This window comes from Sciurus carolinensis, chromosome 7 (assembly GCF_902686445.1).
Source record: "Sciurus carolinensis chromosome 7, mSciCar1.2, whole genome shotgun sequence".
Classification (NCBI taxonomy): Eukaryota; Metazoa; Chordata; class Mammalia; order Rodentia; family Sciuridae; genus Sciurus; species Sciurus carolinensis.
This window is the reverse complement of record NC_062219.1, coordinates 12,233,765-12,254,060: the sequence shown is the minus strand read 5'-3', so window position 1 is coordinate 12,254,060 and position 20,296 is coordinate 12,233,765. Positions and strand designations below refer to the sequence as shown.

At 42.6% G+C, this 20,296-nt stretch overlaps 1 protein-coding gene and 1 non-coding gene across 3 annotated transcripts in view; one reads left to right on the top strand and one right to left on the bottom strand.

Annotated features, from left to right (window-relative positions):
- Positions 1-20,296, top strand: part of Scaf8 (SR-related CTD associated factor 8) — a 200,664-nt gene that overhangs the window by 115,997 nt on the left and 64,371 nt on the right. The gene's annotated exons all lie outside the window — the stretch shown is intronic.
- On the bottom strand, positions 5,264-5,368 carry LOC124989804 (U6 spliceosomal RNA). The gene has a single exon (XR_007109626.1). It is a non-coding gene; the product is annotated as a U6 spliceosomal RNA (small nuclear RNA).

The following is a 20,296-nucleotide window of genomic DNA, read 5'->3' as shown; positions in this document are numbered from 1 at the left end:
GGGAGGAGAGTGCTGTGTTGGTAATTAACAGCTTCAGTTGTTCCTGTGGACAGTCCCTGAACCAGAAGGCAAATCTCCCTGTCTCTTCCCATCCCCCGCAAAAAGTGAGAAGAGATCCTTGCAAGTACTCAGAAGCAGGCCCCCAGTGGCTGCAGATAATGTTGCACAGGGTTGACACAGATTGTGTGAAAATCTTAGATTGTTTTATTGACAACCCCATGTCTTAAGAATAAGTTGTTTAAAATGAGTCTTTATAATTACTTGCATAGAAATGGATAGGGTCTTATTAACCCTGCTGACCCCACAGTGCCTCACATGGCGGATAGCAGGGACTGACCAGTTAACAAATAGAAATGAAAAGACAGTTTTGTTATAGAAATCTCTAAGTCCTACTTACCATTAATAGAAATGCTGTCATTTTTCCTAATCTGTTACGATTAATAGAAATGCTGTCATTTTTCCTAATCTGTTACTCTTATTTTAGCAATAAGTACATTTCTGGAAAAAGAACGCCACATTTAATCTGTTCTCTTCTGTGCAAAAACCAACTAATACACCAATCCTTAATTAGATCTATTAGGCTTGGTTAAAAAGAAAGCAAATGGGAACAATCAGAGAAACTATTTTCCCACTGTTGCAGGTTTTTAATAAACTTGTGGATAATTTTTGATAACCTTTGAAACTTAAAAGAGAAAACCAAAATTTTATTGTTTTGAAAACAAGAAAGCAAAATACTCATGAGAAAGTAGGCCACTTAGTATTTGGAAAGTTTCAAAGCATTTTAAGTTTAACTCTATACTTTTTCTTTAATTGGTGCCTTTGGAAACTTTTAGGGTATACTGGCAATATTTTCAAAAAAGATATTTTTATAACAGTTTTGATAACTGTGATACTGTAGTCTCAGTATTACCAGCAGAATTAATTTTAGGTGTAAAGTACTATTTAGTTCTCTCCTTTGATAATAGGATTGCGGCCTACTTCAATTAGAATGTCTAATTCTTGTAGAGGAGGAGATTTCTTTAATTAAAAAATTGTACAAGTTTTCCAAACAATAAATATTCTTAGTTGTGCCTCTGAAAATTCACTCTGGAGAAAAATCACATTTCAGGATTCTGTTTTTCTACCAGTAGAGGTCGCTGTGCCCCTATAGAAGGAAACCCAGTGCTGCTGGTCATCTTAGATCTATTAATAGTCATCACTGGAATTTCTGGGATCTTAAGCCCCAGCCTCAACTCAGACACATCTTAACAGTGGCTCTTGCCTGTCATCAGCCAAGAGTCATTTGTCACTGTCCATGTGAAACCATACCATGACAAGGGCTAGTGAAGTCACAGCACAGCCTCCCACAGTATACTTGGTTGAGTCAGCTAAAGCACCGGGCGTGATTTTATTTTAACCATTTCTAATTTGCAAATCCCAAATAGTTTCAAAGGAATTCTTTTCGGTACAGTTATCTGCTGATTACTAATGGGAATTTGCTTATTAAAACTGTTTAGACCTTTTTACCTTTGTAGTGTCCATATTACATGGTGTTGCATGTCTGGGTATGCCAACCAAGTGTTCCCTAGGAGAATATTTTCTGTGAGGCTGTCTACGGAGATATTATCTCAGAGGACTTTTCAAGAGTAAACACAGTGCTGGTTGTTGTAGATCTAGTGATGCCTTTACCAGATAGCCACAATAAATGTAAATCACGAATGAGCCTTGTACATTGATCCTCCTTACTTTTATGGAAGTTAAAACAGGTAACATGAAATATTTTGAAGACAGCAAGTAGTTGGGAATCAAGGGACACTTCTACAGACCAGTGTGATCAGATGAGGACCCTGTGCCCAATGCTTTTGCAGTGCCCTTCAGCAACATCTTCCTCATGCGGGCAGGGATAGGGGTCATTTGAGTCCTGACCCTGTCACTTCCTAACTCTGACATTATCTTGGAGTGAACACTCTGTACCTCAGTTTCTACGTCTGTGCAGTGGGGTTAAGAGTACCTTCCCTGTAGCAATGTGGTGTGTAGTCACTGAGGTGATGATATGTGTAAAGTACTCACAATAGTCTAGAGCACAATAGATATGTGGACTGTTACTACACACCCTCTTCTTTTCTAAATAGGGCCCCCATGTGGGGAGATGGAAGTTGAATTCTTGGACTTTAGTCCATTCTTGACTGTTCTTGGAGATCAAAGGAGTTTATTCTGGTTTTGAGTTAACTCTCAGTGTAGTTCCATATCCAGGAACCAAATGAGTGTATAATCTTTAATGATTTAAGTTTTCTTCTTTTTTTTTTTTCTTTGAAGTTTGTTTCCATATTGGTAGAATAATTTTTCTCCTCTGGTCCAATATTTTGCTCCAGAATTTTCCCTGTGGGGTATATGATTATGTTGCAGTTGCAGTTGTTTTTTTAAATTGATTTGCATTGATACCTTTTCTTTTTTGCATTTAAATGTTCTAGTTTCAGTGAAAGTCACAGAATGCAAGAGACTTTTTTCAAGTTTGTACCTTAACATTCTTATTATAGCATTTTGAATATCAGAAATCTATTATGTCTTTTATAAGACATTTGCATTTCACACAATTAAGCACTTAAAACAGTAATCTGGCCATTTATAGCACATACCAATTCTGAATGAGGGAAATCAATACCTGGTATGGAAACATACACACACGTTGTTTTTTTTTTTTTTTTTAGGGTGCCGGGGATCGAACCCAGGGCCTTGTGCTTGCAAGGAAAGCACTCTACCAACTGAGCTATCTCCCCAGCCCCTACACACACGTTTTTATTGGTGTAGATTTGGTCTTGAAAGGTGAAACCAGTAATTATTTGTTTTAATTTCTATTATTAAAACTCCATACTGTAATCAATTATCCACATACACACTGACTCTGGGTAGGTGAGATAAACCAATTACAGTGAAACATTTTGGTTAAAACTCTCCACAGTCTATTACTAGGTGTATGAACTAGGAGAAAAATTATTGTCAAACATGTCTAATAAACATGCAACATTTCTTTAGGGGTGGTAGGGATTCCTTAGAGACAAAAGACCATTAACTACAATGTTTTCTCCAGTAAACAAAGAACCATATATTTCTAAGATAGGGTTTTTTAAAATAATGTTCAGGAAATATAAAAATATTTCTTGCCGGACACAGTGGCGCACACCTGTGATCTCAGAGACTCAGGAGGCTGAGGCAGGAGGATCGTGAGTTCAAAACCAGCCTCGGCAACTTAGCAAGGCGCTAAGCAAGTCAGTGAGACCTTGTCTCTAAATAAAATACAGAAAAAGCGCTGGGGATGTGGCTTAATGGTTAAGTGTCTCTGAGTTCAATCCTTGGTACCAAAAAAAAAAAAAAAATTCCTTGAAAGAAACTCCGTATCTGCACTCAGGCTCTTGAGTGGGCCCCATAGGTGTCTCCCCGACCCCCCAGGCACAGGTGCACACAGAGCAGCATGTTACTAGCCATTTCTTCTATGTGATTGTGTTTAACTGATCTATAAATCAGCCACCAGAGAAGGAAGCAGGCCTCCTTTCTGTCTGTTTCTCCCAGTTACATTAGCATTGCTTATGTGAATAATCAGAATGCTGAGTCAAGTCTCTGCAGGTGCCTCATGGCTAAGGGAGAGGGAACTTTTGCTGGAATAAATTGCCATAGTTACAGTGTGACTTTTCTGTTTTTCTTCTTTTGTATTGGTGTATGATAATTATGCGTTAAGTGGGATTCCTTGTGCATTTTGTACATGCACATATTGTAATTCCATCCCTCCGTTCCCAGCACCTTCCCTTTCTTTCCCCTCCTACTCCCGGATCAGCTTGCCCTATTCTGCTCTACTGATCTCCCTCTATTATTGTGATGTTGTTTTGTTTGTTTTTGAGAGGGTCTCTCCAGGTTGCTGAGGCTGACCTGAAACTGGTGATCCTTGTCTCAGCTTCAGGAGTAGCTGGAATTACAGGTGTGCATCACCACACCTGGCTGTTGTTTTTTTTTTAATGGTAAAAAGAATCATTGCCTTTTCTAGTGTTTTCCATGCATTTTATAGGTTTAATAAATAAGGTGATTGGAGATAAAGCATCAGTTTAGTCTTCCAGAATTCTATTGTGTTGATATGTTCCATCTGTAACTCTTTTTTTATTGGTTCATAGTGTATTGTTTTTATTGGAATTTTGGTGCATGCATATAACATAATTGGATCAGTTTCCCTCCCCAGTACCTCCCCTTGTCCTCTCCCTCTCTCCCCCTACGCTCCTTCCTTTTCCCTGCCTTTTTTATTGGTGCATTATAGTCATACATACCGATGGGATCTGTCATTACATATTCATACATGCACACAATTTAGCAATATAACTTGGTCATTGTCACTGCCCAGCACGTCCCCCTCTCTCCCCTCTGTCCCCTTCCTCTACTGACCTCCTTTTGATTTTTAGGAGATCTACCCCACCTTTGTTTTCAATTTTCCTCTCTAGATTCTGTAAATGAGAAAACACATGACCCCTGACCTTCTGAGTTTGACTAATTTTGCTTAACATGATGATCTTTGGTTCCACCCATTTTCCTGCAAATGCCATAATTTCATTTTAAAAATTTTTTTGTAGTGGTAGATGGACAGCATGCCTTTATTTTATTTGTTTATTTTTATGTGGTGCTAAGGCTCAAACCTAGTGCCTTACACATGCTAGGCAAGCGCTCTGCCACTGAGCTACAGCCCCAGCCCCTAATTTTTCTTAATGACTGAATAACATTATGTATATACACCACATTTTCTTCATCCATTCATCCATTAATGGACACCTGGGCTGCCTCCATTGTTTGGCAGTTGTGAATGACGCTACTATAACATGGGTATGCATGTATCACTGTAGTAAGATGACTTTAATTCTTAAGAACAAATACTGAGGAGCAGTGGTATAGCTCAGTCATATGGTGGTTTCATGCCTAAGCTTTTGACTCCATAGTGGTTGTACTAATTTACAGTCCCACCAATGGTGTAAAAGCAGTCCTTTGTTTCCACATCCTCTCCAGCATTTCTTATTATTTGTATTCTTGATGACTGATTTATTTTTATTGGTTTTGTTGCAGTATCATTGCATTCATCTAATTTGATCAGTTTTACTCCCCATTGCCTCCCCTTGCCCTCCCCTCCTCCTCCCCTGCACTCCTGCTCTGTTGGTTTTCCTTCTGCTTTCACAACGTCCTTTTCTTCCCCCTTTCCTCTGTCCCCCCACTAGCTTCCACATATGAGTAGATATATGCAGTACTTCTCTGAGTCAGAAATATGGAACCCTTTACGAATGTGTATGGCATCCTTGTGCGGGGCCATGCCAATCCACTCCCATCGTTCCAATTTTAGTACATGTGCTGCTGAAACAAGCACTCATCAATAATTCCTTTGTGGAAACTCGGAAAATAGCCCAGAAAACTATTCAGACCATTTTTCAATAATAATTTTATTATAATTGGCTTTTGTGACATTCGGAACATTAAGATTTATTCAGTTTTTCTCTCTTCTAAAACAGTGTAACAATTTTATTGGATATTAAAAGAAGTGTTTGAAGGCAAAAATTAATTTCTTGAATTTATGCTCATAGATGATTGTTGTTTCTTCTGGGAACAGGAAGCTATAAGCTTAAGATATACTCTGTATGAAGTTACTGAGCTTTTAACCTTAGATTAGGGCCTGAATTGAATGTATTCAATCCTGCTGTTGATTGCATTCCTTCATTCATTCAGTAGACTCCAAAGCACCAACCACATGCCAGACAAAACTAGGTCTTTGCCCTTGAGGGATCCGCAGTATGATTGAAGAGGCAAACCTGTAGCCAGGCAGATGACTAGACCAAGGGGTTGGTGCTGGGGTGGAGGTGTGAGCAGTGTGCCCAGCACGTATCAGGGAATCCCACCACAGAGAAGGCTGGACGGGGGAAGGCGCGCAGAGGAGGTGGCACCAGACCAGGGACAGTCCTGCACCTTGCTGGAAGTGAAGTGCGTTTGCAGGGGTTACCCAAAGGCACGAAGGTCCACAAGGCCTCTGCCAGGCTGACCCACAGTGGGAATCCGCAGCAGGAGGTGGCTAGTTCAGACCACAGATACACTCTCACCTTCTCAACCAGCATGATCCTGGTCAACATTAGTGATCTCAGGAAAAATGGCTGAGAAAGCCTTCAGATGCCCCGTCTGTTTGGGTTCCAGTATTCCTGTCTTCTCCCAAAGTACCCAGTGCCCTTCTCCCTCCCGCGACCTTGATGACCCTTCGCTAGATCAGAAGGAAGATATCATTGTTTTACCTTGCCTTTTCTATATTTTATACTCAGACCTTCTTCGTTCTACACAGACCTATTCTATATGAAAAATTTTAGCTAGTTGTAACTTAGGGTATGAGGATAGTGTACGAGTAATGAAAACTTATCTTTGGAGGCAAATTTCCCTATTTCTCCCTAATCACATGACATTAGGCAGGTTTCTTGGTCAGTTGGAAGAGGGTTTGTAACAGCACATAATAGTGCAACTCAGAACAGACTGACTTGTGGTAAGCACTTAATACAAGGTAGCCTTTTTTTTTTTTTTTTTTTAATTCTCTAGATTCTAGAAAAGAAAATTTTAAGACCACAGACTTTAGGAGTGCCAGACTCCTAAATACTTGTTGTCAGTGTTTGTTCTTCAGTGTCCCAGAAGATGTGTGGAAATGGAAAGGGGGAGGGGATCTCTCTTGACTTAAAGTCGCTTCTCTTTTTAGCAGGCTTTCAAGAGAGCACACATTTTACAGGCTATCTATGTAACAATGTATTTGTTGTGGCCGAAACCTCCCCAGCCAGAGCTTCTGCCATTGTGGGTTGTTTATTCAAAACCGCGTAGCATTATTGTGCATAAACACGTAAACCAATGTAGAGGAAAAGAAGTCATTCAAGAAGTAACTCTGCAGCAAGAACTGGGTGAGGAGTGAGTGAGAATGTTACTTGAGAGTGTTGCGGCTCAGGTTCGGGGGCTTTTCCCCTGCACTGGGAAGGGCAGAGGTGGGGTCTGTGGAGCTTAGTGCAGAGGGAGGCTGCCCTTGACCTTGAAGCTTCCACGCTGGCCAGCTGCCTGCAGAGCACAGGGCTGAACCAGCTCCCCACCCCAGAGAACCTCGAAATTGATGTTGAGGGCAGTAAGGGGACAGACTGACAAGCACTGTGGAACGGATCCTCCCTCTGTTTCAGTGCAGTAGATCTGTCTGTGTGAGCCGGGTCTGCAGCTACAAGCTGTTTGAGATCCTTAAAGCGCTGTCCTTGGGACTTAGCAAGGTTTATGTAGATGGGTCATAGATCAAAGAAAACGGGAGCCCAAAGGCTCTTGAGAGATACTGGAATGAAAAGTCAGATGACTGAAGAAGAGGGAATTTTAAAAACATATCTAATGTGCCTTATTTTGTAATGCAAAATGGAACTTTTTCAGATCTTCTTGGTTGAGGGAAGGCAGGTGGGATCTGATGCTGCTGCAGGGGATTTTAGGGGCTTAGATTGGTCAGAGCTGTGAAGTGAGGTCCAATTCTGCATGGTTTCCTCATCTGTAAGGCAGGAGAGAAGAGACCAGCAGTTTAGAACAGTGTCAAATGACATCACAGCATAAAAACTCCTCGGAGTCTGGGGAGGCTTTAATACAGCTTTTGTAGAGAAATGGTGCTGTTTGTTGTATCTCAGGAGACCACACTCCCAGTCCAGGGAATTGAAGATAAAACAGATTTCCTTATATTCCTTTTAATGAATGAACGAGGAAAAAAAGAAGCCTAGAGGTTTCTCAAATAAAAATATAGGGCACCCAGTTAAATTTGAATTTCAGACAAAGAGTGAATACATTTTAAACATGCCTGAAATTCATGCTTAACTGGCATCCTGCATTTTGTCTTTCACTTAAAATTGGAAACCTGGAATCAAAGTAGAGCCAGGACACTGACTGACGGCTCAGGGTCCTAGAAATGCAGGGATGTCCTCAGGGGCCTTGACCTCCATGGACTCTTCTAGATATGCAGCAGTGGTGGTTTACTCTCCTCCTCCTCCACATCCCCAGGATTGTGGAGTATTGATGAAAGCATTTTGGTGGCATTGTAATAATAATAATAATAATAATAATAATAATAATATTACTGTATCGAGTTCTTGCTCTGTTAGACCCTTTATTATATAAATTGTTATATCCTCATGTAGTACAGGTATGATTACTACACTAAGCAGGAGTAGGAACAGATACCCCAAGTTACACAGCTAGTTTGGGCAAAGGGTGGTTCAGGCTTAGGGGTATGTGACGGTGCAGCCTGAGTTCTTAACATTTACTCTGCATGGGTTGACAGGACGGCTTGTAGTTGACTAACAACTTTATTGCAGGATTGTCTTATTTTTCTTCACTATGATTTGAATTTCTCTTCATGCCCATGGACTATGTATCCAAACTCCAAGCTCTGTCATTTTCCCCCTCAGATTTCAAGTTTGTTTTCTTTGCCTAAAATAATGCCTTTTATTGCTAATTAGTGTGCACTTTGACCTTTTAGGAACATCTGGGGTCCCTCCTCAACTTTCTGAATTTCACCATGAATTAAATGAATTCCCATTGGGTATTACATTTAACAACCTGGAAAAGAATGCAAAATCCTCTGTGGGTCTGACCGCAGGTTCTCTGTTGATGATGCACCTGTTCTCAAATGAATTATATCAAGTTAAAGAATGGAAATCTATTATTGAAAATTATCTTACCAACCAAATTGTGTTTAAAACTATTTTTATTATCTGTCAGCTGTATGACACACAACCATCTTCTCCATCTGATTTCATTTCTGCCATGTTCTTAGTGCAAAGATTTTAGAGGACAGTTGGTTGACTGCACAACGTAGGGTCTATTTTTACTTGTGATCATGGATTTAAGTTTGGCAAGCTGAAGGAATGTCATGTTCTACTTGTTGACATGACCAGTACCTACCCAGGAGTTCTTCTAATCTAAAACATTTTCAGTTCTCTTCGTGATTGCTGCTTGGAGTTTGGACTACTTGAATTTGTAAGAGACTCTAGTTATGAGAATTTAAAACTCACACGTACCCTGAGCAGTCTCCGTGTGTGGGCCCACCTTTCCCCAGGTCACGTTGTCTCTTCCACCAGGTGCAAAGCTCCTGAGAGCCACTGCGCGCTCTGTGTCCCGCAAGGCTTGTCTTTGTCATCGTGCTCGTTTGTTTAAGCCGCGCTTGACATCTGCATGTGACAGTTGGGAAATTGCTTTCAAAGTCTGGTGTTTGGGTTTCGGTAGCCAATTTAAATATATAAGAAACCTACATCTACTTAAAAATTTTTACTTGAAGGCATTTGTATTCAGGATCTTTTAAAAAAGGAATAAAGTAAATGAAAGTGACAACAGGGTCCAATTTTGCTAAGTATCTTTTGATAACACTTTGGTAAGGGGCATGGGAATGACTTGAATGCAGTCAATACAGTATTCCAATATAAAATCAATATCACCAGTAATAACTGTAAATTTGAGTTAACTAAATTGTGAAACCTTGTTTAGAAATTGAAGCTAAGATAATGTTATTTGGTACCATCTTTGGAGAACACATTTATGTGTGAATTCTTAAGTAAAATTATGTTAAGTAATAATAATAACAAACCGTTTGTGGCAGAAATGATCAGGAGAGAGATTTTATGAATGAATGCCCACAGAGCAAGCGTAGGAATTCTACCACATGCATAGTAAGGGATTTTTAGTCCTAGTGATTGAAACTCTTGTCAGAGTCAGAGGTATTTGCTCTTAATTTGCTGGATAATTTCTATCCACTGATTATTGAAGATGCCTTCATCAGTTGGGGAGACAAAGTCAGCTTTTTCTAGTTTCACTTTTGATGCCTGTGAGCTAATTTTGGGGTATTACTGGTAGCAACTTTCCATCTCCAGTGCTTTGTAAAATTCCTGACGGTGCCTATCTCTCAGTGAATATTTGTTGCATTGAAATTAAATAGCCTGGTTGAGGCTATTTGTGTTCATTACATTTAACAGAGAAATAAAAAGATATTTTTTTCATTTCACTTTACATGTTCCCCTTACTGTTAAGGAATATGGGAATAGAAAGTTTGAGATTCTGAAATATTTTGGTGGACAACCAAAATAGCATTTTTAGAAATATTAACAAAATCAGTTGTAAATAAGAGAGGTTTTTTTCCTTAAAATACATGTGTTTTTATTTAATTTTTAGACACCTGTAACGGGAACATGTGTATTTCCTTTTTATTACATACTTATCAGTAACTTTTACAACACTTACTCAACTTTTCCCATTGTTCTGTTTTTCCAGAGCAAGTATGAATAGAGTTCTCTAAGTACTTTTAAGCAGTATAATAATAAATATTCTGCCCAGAAGCCAGGACTTCCTGAAAGTATAGGTTTTCTCTCAGAAGCAGGAGTTATAGGATAGTGTGGCCTTTGGACGCCACCTTTCTCCCATAGATGTCATTGAACTCTCCAACAGTAAAGTCTGTTCTGAGGCACCTGAGTTTCATCTTCTGCCTAGTGACCTATCAATCAACTTTGAGATACCGTCAGCTTGACATAGTCGTCTTATTTTAGGATATTTTTCCAGTAAGAGAAATCTGACCTTTATCACTGAAATCAGTGAGAAAAATCAAAATAAAAATTTGGGGTATCCTGGATTTTGCTAGAATTTATTCCCTAAGGTAAGAGTTGTACCTGAAGATCACAGCTCCTGAAAGAAAAGGCCCGTGGAGTATAAATACAAAAGCAGTTTGGAAAATGTGTTTTTACTCAAGTTATATGTAGTAACTAACAGTTTTGTGTCTAGTTCTGGCTTCAACTAGGGTTGTTACCTCAACTTCAGTAAGGGAGCTCAGGACTGTCACCCAGTTATTGAGAAAGTTATAAAGTTGGGGGAGGGGCTTGTAATTTAACTCCGTAACAAATACTTCATACTTCAATCAGTGCGAATGTTGTTAATCTTTAAGCAATGTGGCAGTGGGACCCTTCTGTGCCTCTGATAGTAGGGCCTACAATCCAGGACAGCCAGTACTCTGCTTTTGTCACATTTCACTTTTCCTAAAAATTTCTCTAGTCTTACTTTAGGCCCAAGATGTATGGGTGAAATTCAGCTTGGTTGATCACATGACTTAGTGTGACCCATGCATCCCAGTTTGCCCCCAGAAGCCCCCAGCTGATGCCTGTTGTCCAGTGTAATTACTTAACACTTTGGAGATGTTCTTCTATGGACAAGAAATCGTATGTCCATCTTACTTCTAACTAATGGAATCCGATGACAAATACATTGGTTACAAGTTGTACAACAACACATGAAATTTGAGTGATTGAGAAAGGAGACAGGGAGTAGGCAGAATTTGCAGGCGTACGTGCAGCAGTACATCCCTGCTCATGCAGGAAAGACCTGGGATAATCACCAGCTCCGAAGTGGAAGGAAGGCAGAGCAGCTTTCTGCTTCACCCGAGGAGGACGAATGCCAGGTAGCCAGTGCCTCACGCTTTTAACCTTGAGCTAGTCATTCCTTGAACAAGTTGTTGAGGGCCTGCCAGGTAGCCGGTGCCATGGGACACAGAAGACATGACCCTGCCATCACAGCGCTGATGAGAATTCTCCAGATTTGGCAGTTGTCTAACCTATATGGTCAGCTCCTTGTAAAGCTTTGGTTTACTTATAAACCAAGGATGTAGGCTGCATGACTACCATCTGCAGAGCGAGTCTTAAAGTCTTTCCAATTTCATATCCTTAAAATAACTCTTTTTTGGGTCATTAAATTAGTGTGGTATTTCCCTGCGAAAAAACAGCTGTGACAGTTGGGACACCAAATCAGTTGTGCACCCATAGCACCTGATAGCTGCTCTGCTGGTATTGGCACAGTGGGCACAGTACCTTCAGAGGGACTGTGAGAGCCTCCATCAGGAGGAACACTTAAGAACAAAGCAAAATGTGATTTGCTTCCAGAACCATTCAGAGTCAGGCACTTACAAGGAAACCTAGCTTATTTAAATTCACTTGTCCAGGGTCTTCAGTTATTCTTCCCCTAACCCCCACTTTTTTTTTTTTTTACTTTTTGGTACTGGGAATTTAACTCAGGGGCACTTAACCACTGATCCACATCCCCAGCCCTTTTTTAGATTTTTTTTTAGAAACAGGGCCTCGCTAAGTTGCTGAGGCTTACTTTGAATTTAGGATCCTCCTGCCTCAGCCTCCTGAACCACTGGGATTACAGGCATGCACCACCAATCCTGGCCTCCAGTTATTCTTAAATACAGCCCATGAAGAACAGGAAGCAAGTACCAGAGCCCCCTGAGCAGCCAGAGTGTCAAGACAAAATCTGCTTTGGGCAACATATGGGATTTTAAGTGTCAGGCCAACTATCTCAGGCTGGGCAGGCCAGAAGGTCACAGCCCAGGGAATCAGTCAATGTTAAGCAGCCAGGCCCAGGGCTTTGTTAAGGGGCCTCAGGCCATCTGGGTACTGGTGAGGTGTGTGTGAGAGTTAGTGAGAGCCCCAGCTATGTGTAGTGGTTACAGGCAAGTGGCAGGGCAGAGCTGGTGGGAACCCCTTCCTCCTGGGCTGGAGGCAGGCAGGTGTCCTAGCGATGAGTACACTGGGAAGTGAGCGCGTCTCCTGGCTGTGCTTTAAGGATTTTTGACTGTTTGATTGTCTTGACCAAATAATACAGATGAGGCTTACAAGGTGTCCTGGAGGACCAAGAAGTGCAAGCATCTAACCCAGCGACTAAACTGGCACCCAGGGTAGAGCTGACAGCTGCCAACAGTGAGCACCAGCGGCTGGTGGCTTTACATTGTAAAATAAAAAGAGAACCCCTGATAAACCCTGATATCTAACTGTCCTGTCCAAATATGCCACTGCAGATAGCTGGGTTTGCCTTCAGGTGCAACTGTAGTTTTGAAAAATTATGTAGGATATTCTCTTTTTCAATATCATAGATGACTTTGACAGATTTAATGCTTACTGTAGAAAATAAGTGATTTGTTTAATTTCCAACTTAATTTTTATCACTAGGCACAACCAGAAATTCACATTTCACTCTGGAGTCTGAGGGGTTTTTTCTTCAAGGGATCAGCTTCTCTTTTCTATTCTAGGAGTACAGTGGATGTGGCTGTGGCCTTCACTTTGAGTTGCTGCTATAGAACATTGAGTACCTTTCTTTCCCTCTCAATACCAAATGGTTTTCTGAATGTGCACTGCTTGATTGTTTTTCTCATTGAAAACACTTTGAAGTTCTTCCAAGACAATTAAGACGGTTTATTTTTTGTTGAATAAAAACAGTAGCAAATCTGTTTTACTTGAAATTAAGTGCAAAGTTTGTTCCATTTAAAACAGGCAGTATCCTGTCATGTGAGGAGCATGGGCCCTTGAGGTTGACCAGACTCAGTCATCTACGTCCCACTCCCTTGGTCACTCAGGACGGCCAACACTGTTCATCCCTCCAGGGCTCTTGGGGGTCGAGGAGCGATGCCCATCAGCCCCAGCACAGCGCCTGCTGTGTTCCTGCATACTCACAACTCTTATTTTCATGTGAGTTTGAAGGATCACATATGCTGGTGACTTAACCATCATTTTAATAAAATTGTATGAGCCCCTCTTCCCTCCCGCCGGGCTCCTGCTCACAGTGTGTGCCTGTGACAGTCCAGGGCTCTTACCAGCCCACTAGCTGGCCCTGACTGCAGGGAGAACCGGAGGAAGAGAATCACTGTGAAGTCAGGAAAGCCATGGAATATTCAGGAGCAGTTAATGGATGATAGGGACAAGTGTACCTTTGACCTTGTCTGTGGAAGGAAAAGGGCATGGTGTTTACTTTGAAAAATGAAATACAGCCATGCAAGCTCCAAAAAGTGATCTCAGAGATCACTGCTGACCCTCAGGGTCCCTGCCTGGAAGTAATCTTTTTTCTCCCACTTAGGTCTCACAGAGCTCTAGACTACAATTATTTGGATGAATATTTCATTTTTCATTTATAACAGCCCTCTAGCGTGTTTGTATATATCATGTACATCCTATTTGAAGAGTAAAATGAAGTGAAATTACTGCACTCGTGTATATTGGGGGTGTCTTGCATACATTGGGTTTGATGATTCTTCAGGATTCTAAATAAGAAATGGGTGTGGTTGTATTCTGACTTATTTCTGAAGTTTAGGTATCTGTAGTTTTTAGCAGACTTTTAGTGGCTATCGTTCCTCTTGGGGCCTAAGAGGCAGAAACACTTGACAACAAGATGCTTTATTTGAAAGTTGTAAAAATTCCTTATGTTCCCCCAAGGGAACATTCCACTTACAATTACCACTCTTCATTATACTCCGCTGAAATTATCCATCGCACGAAATGAATTGTAAGTGCTCAGTTAGGCTGACTGTGTGCATTGCAGTTTAGGCGTGGGTATATTTACATGTGCGGATGCACACACAGTTAACGGATTCTCTCATCAGGAAAACGCTGTCAGGACTGCGCTCGCGTTTGGAGTGAGAGCTTTCTTTCTTTCCCTCCTTCCCTTTTCTTTCTCCTTAACATGGCATTCCAGGGAGCAGCTGGGGGTGATGAGTCCGCTAGGGCAAAGGGCACAGGGGTGGGGGCCTGGGAGGACAAGAGGGGAGGACTGGCTCAGTCACTGCTGGAGCACCAGCCAGGGCAGGTGAGGATGCGTGGGGCGAGGTCTGACCAACACTGGATGTGTAGATTGGGGTGTCGGTGGGAACATCTGCTGATGGAGTGAGAGAGGCGAGAGAATGAAGGCTGACAGTCAGGGCTTGCGGCGGGCGGAGCAGCTCAGATTAGGTTGGTTTTCATCATCTTGCAGAGGAGAAGAGCCACTGGGGAGGAGGCGGTGGGGCGGGGCGTGGCGGCTCATTGCCGGCCACTTTCCACACAGCACACTGCAGCCAGGGTCTCTCTGGTTGGGGCAAGGCAGTGCTGTTTAATTGCCATCGATAGTTTCGATTAAAGTTGGGGAAGTATCATTCTTCTGTATCAGATGTCACTTCCGGATTCTGGACTTTCAGAGGTCCCTGGATAAAGTGAGAAGAGTATTGGAAAATTGGGGATCCAGTCCTGGTCCTGGCAGGTGCTTAAACTGTTGCGACACCTGAGTCTCTTTCTTATACTCAGGCAGCCTTAATATTCATCTAAAAAACATGGCAAGAACAAAGGAGCCCTTGTTCTGCACATGCTCTGTGAGTGCTCTGCCAGTCTGTCACCTTGATGAGACCCTCCGAGGTGTGCTTGTAGCTAGTGTGAGCCTCTTGGCCACAGGATGCAGGGGCTTCCCCTTGGCAGCCTGAAGTCCCTGAAGTTGTCCTGGGCTATTCTAAATGCCGAGTACTTGGTGAGAAACCGTGTGCCTTGATTCCTTCAGCACACAGGTTTGTATCCACTGCCTCTCAAGCTTGGCAAAGTCACATCCCAGTCTGAGGTGCTCAAAAAGTAAAAGGAGCCCAGTGCCCATTCTGTAGTGGTATGGATGGTGACAGCAGCTTCGACATCAGTGTAACAGGCACAAGTGATTATAATTTTGTTTTTGTTTTGTGGTGCTGGGTATTGAACCCAGGTCCTTGTGCACATGACGCAAGCACTTTACCAAATGAGCTATATCCCCAGCCCCATAATAGTTTTTAATGGCCTGTATTTGGCTTCACAGGATAGCATTTTAGCATCCAATAGTCACTGGGCGCGTGTGTATGACACTCCTTGTGTTCTAATTGATAAGAGGTTGAATAAGACATTAACTCTATATCCATAAAACATAGAGTCTCATAGAGGGGATGATTTATAAAACAAAAACAAAAGATGAAGTAGAAAGTGTCAGAATATAAGACTTTTTAGCCACTTTTTCCAGTTGCCAAATGAAAACAAAATGCATAACTATAGTTTTTCAGATTTTCTACATCGTTGTTTGATGTAGTGTAGAAAAAGGAAATGTCAGAACTATAAAGAATAAGCTCACATTGGTCATCAACTTGGCCTCAGGTTTTGTTTATTGTTCTCCCAGCATATGAGTGATCAGTGGTTGCTGGAAGCTAGAGTCTCGCCTCATTCAGCTAGAAGCGAGTTTGGTGGTGACCGAGGTCAGGGAGGCAGGGGGACTGGGTGTGCCCCCAGGCTGCCTGGGACTGAGAGGGAGCCGTTAGGAAGGTTAGTCTGTGACTTCTGAAGACCCAGGGATGGATTTTACAGGAAGCTGATGGTAAAGGGTGGGAACGCAAACCAGAAAACTAAATGGACCCGTTGGGGAGGGTGAATCTTCCTATTGTCTTTGAGTCATAATTTTCTCCAGTCAAAACATGAGCAATTGTATAGTTTTGAGAAAGGGATGAGGTAAATATAATGTGATAGGGGGATTTTAAATATTCTGATGACTTTTTCCATTAGGTTGGGAAAGATTAAAGCAAGTCCCCTTAAAGAATCTGAATTAAGCTTTTTTAGAAAGACACAGAAAACATTTTCAAGCCACACTGCTTATTAATCCTCGACATGAAAGATTTATAAGAGGCAAAAGGGAAAAAAAATCTGATAATGCTTCATATAACTGAATCCCAGAAAATCTTGGCTCTTCTTCTAAAAATCTTGAAATAAACTGTTTTCTGGAACATTAATTGGAAGACAGCTTGCTATCACCAAATTGTGAGTCTGCAGTGAAACTCAAAACCGCTAACAGATGTATCCTACAGATTTTTAAAACATGGGATCATTTTAGCCAGCTGCCAAACCATTGATCTGTATAACTTTGTAAAATGTGAAATATACATGTAAATCTACATGACTGACAGAAGTGTTCCTCATTGTACTGTACATCATAAACATCTCATTTCCAAGTAGACATTTGCCTTGACTAGAATTAACCTACTTAAATTATCCAGGTAGTTTCTCCATAAACAATGTAGGTTAAATCCAGTTTTTAAAAAAGTAAGGTTTATGCTGGGCGCTGTGTCACACCCCTGTAATCCCAGCGGCTCAGGAGGCTGAGGCAGGAGGATCACAAGTTCAAAGCCAGCCTCAGCAAAAGTGAGACACTAAGCAACTCAGTGAGACCCTCTCTCTAAATAAAATACAAAATAGGGCTGGGGAGGTGGCTCAGTGGTCAGGGGCCCCTGAATTCAGTCCCTGGTAACCACCTCCAACCTCCTGCAAAAAAAAAAAAAAAAAAAAAAAATTAAATTAAATTTTAAAAAAAGAGTGTAGGTGCTGATTCATTTAATTCCATAACCTTGGACAGGTCTCTAGCTTGCCTAAGGATTTTCCACCTTCCTTTAAAACCATGTTTCCAGTGTGTGCATTTGACATTCGTACAACACATATAATCAGTGTCGTCACAATATATTTAGGAAAATCCCCCAAGTATTCATATTAATTGAATTCACTGAGGCACTTGGGCCCAGGTCCACTTTATGCCCATATGTATTAGTCATAAGTGTTCCCATGAGGAGTCAAATTGAGTCAGTAGTACCTAAACAGAATTTTGGGGGGCTCCAGTTCTCACCAGCCTGTCAATTCAAAAGCCGTAACTCTAGGGAACGGAGCACGGGGGTTGGGGGGTAGCCATCACAGGCTCCACGGACTGGGGAGGTGGTGGGGTGGAGACCAAGTCTCTGCAGGCTGGCCCGCACCGCCTCCACAATCCACCCCGCTAGGTGCCTCTTTAAAAAATAAATAAGCAAGTGTCTCTCTCGCCCATTTTTATAATAAAATTCCAATCATGATGCCTCTCAATTCTGCAAACCTTTGTTTGCAATTTTTAATTTGCAATCTTTGTAATTTTTGAAAAACTTCTGCTAAATTTTGTTAGAGTCTCTTATCTGTTCACTGCGTAGATAAAATTGGGTCTCAGGTTATGCGTATTCTATTCCTACTATTATGATTCTAGTTTTTAAACTACACAAATAATGCATAGTGTAGAAAGTTGTGTAAGATAGAGGCAAGTATGGACAAAGTCACTTATAATCCAAAATCTGGATCTTCTTTTCCTTAATTCCTTAAAATATAGACGTCGGTTTGTCATGTAGAGAACAACCCTGCAGGTAGGAAACGGAAAGAATGTCAGACAGCGCAGGGTAGCTGGAGACCTGCGTGCCCTGCAGTTGTGTGGAACTGTGCCCGTGTGGCGGTTTTGCCCCTTACTCAGCCTCTTGCCTCTGGCCACGGCTCCTTCTCTCAGGTAATGATGAGTCTGTGCAGGGCACTGGTGACCGTGTGTCCTACTGGGCCCTGATCACACGTGCCCGAAGGACAACGGTACTGTGACATTTTGCGAAAGACATTTCAAGGGGGATTGAGAGAAAAATTTGACAAGAGTTTCAACAAGGGAAGCCAACACAAGAGGGACGATAGACTCTGCAGGATAACCCTGCTGGCACAAGTGAAGTGGCACGTGATGCCAACGAACTCAGCAAGGCCTGGGGACCAGTTCTGAAAGGACACCAACAGATGATGACTCATTAAGCCAAGAGGAGCGTAAAAGAGTAGTGCAAGTCTGTGAAAGGTGAACTGGAAGGCTAAGAGTGGGCGTGAGTGTGGCTGAAGTAAAAGGGGTCTTTTTAGTATCGCTCAGAGCTGGGGGGGCGGGGTCAGGTGCCTGTGCCTGATGTTAATAAGTGACGAAGCCAGAGCTCAACATCCAAGGGTGACAGAGGCGCTTGTTACAGTGTTGTTGCTCAGACTGGAGAAACATCCCAGGGAACGGGCCTTCCAAATTGGGCCACAGCATGCTGCAGGCCAGGCATGTGGTGAGCAGGGGAAGATTCCAGTGCTCTGAAGATATTTGGACCTTCAAGCAACGGAAAATTTAGTTTCCTAGAAGTGCAGGCCACTGACCTCGTTTCTCCTAGCACGACGCCAAAAGGATTTAGTTAAAAGATTTGTCACTGTAAAGAAGGGATTCTCTGCCATGGGGTCACTAAGGACAATTCCTGCCAGAAAAACAATTGCAGCTTTGAAGGAAGGTTATTTCATTGTGGATGAGGAAGATGTTGAGAAACTAATCGTTCAGTAAGGAGGCGAGAAAGTCGCTCGGTTTCTTTACAACGAGGAGGGAGGAGCTGGCCTGGGTGGCAGTGCAGCCTGACTGTCTCAGGGAGAGGGGACTGGACTGCAGGACCAGCACAGGCTCCTGACCTCATGGGGCAGCCAGGGGGAGCCAGCCCTACCCAGGCCATCGCCTGAGAGTCGTGGAGCAGAGGTGAGAAGCCAGGGCCTGGTCAGAGGAGGGAAGACAAGCCCAGCTGGACGAAGACAGGCCCAGAGACAACAGGAAGGAAGCGAGGGAGCTGAGTACCCCTGGGAACACAGAACGAGGGGCTGGTGTCGTGGCTCATGAGGGTTCCCTGCAGCCTCCAGTGTCCTTGCAGATTGTCACAGGCTCGTTTAAAGGGGCTGAAACAGGACCCCAGACATGCCTTCTTCAACTTATTTATTACTGATTTGAATGAGGAAATGGATGTCAGACCTGTTAAACCCAGGAGTGACCTGAAGGTGGGAGAGAGAACTAAAATGTTGGACAAGTTCTGTGTCAGGGTCCAGAAAACTCAGCTGTTCCAGGCGTGGGGAGGATGCCGCTCCATAGCCCCCCGTGGCGGGAGGCAGCAGCTCGCCAGTTGGGACAGACCATTCTCAGTGCTGTAGCTCAAGAATGTGGTCGAGATGGTTGATTGATGGCCATGACAGTGGGACTCTGTCCCACACAGATGAGACCACCGCGTAGGTTTCTAAATCAGTTCCATACCTTGGGGAACGAATTTTGAGTTTGTCCAGAGGAGCATGACCTAGATATCTTGGCACTGTGTGTCAAATGAGGATTTGTGTGCCCACCCTGGGGGACATTTGAGGGGTTTTAAGGCCATGGCTTAAAATAAGTAGAATACAACTGAGGGATTGGACTTGTCCTTTGTGACTCCAAAGGGCAGATTTGGGTTTCCCAGTCAGCATCACTGATGGAAAAGAAACGTGAGGCCGAGAGGGAGGGGGCGGGGGGAGGTGTCTCCAGCCTCTGGAGAGGAGAAGAGCGGGGACAGAGGCCATTTGGGGAAAGCTAGTGACATCTCAGGCGTCGCAGAGATGTTGGTCTGGGGGCCGTAAGCCCGTCTGGACCTGAGAGGATGTGGTTCCAGTTGTCTTCTATGCTTCCATGTAGTTGTTCCCCAAAGCATCACTTGCAAATTCAGAATCATTGGTGTAAAAGTTATGATATTTAAAATTGTGTCCTTCTTGTTAGGAATGTAATTCAAAACTGGCAATTTGGGGTTATCTTTTATGGTGCGGGCATCAGTTTCAACCTGGTTCATTCCGTGAGCCTC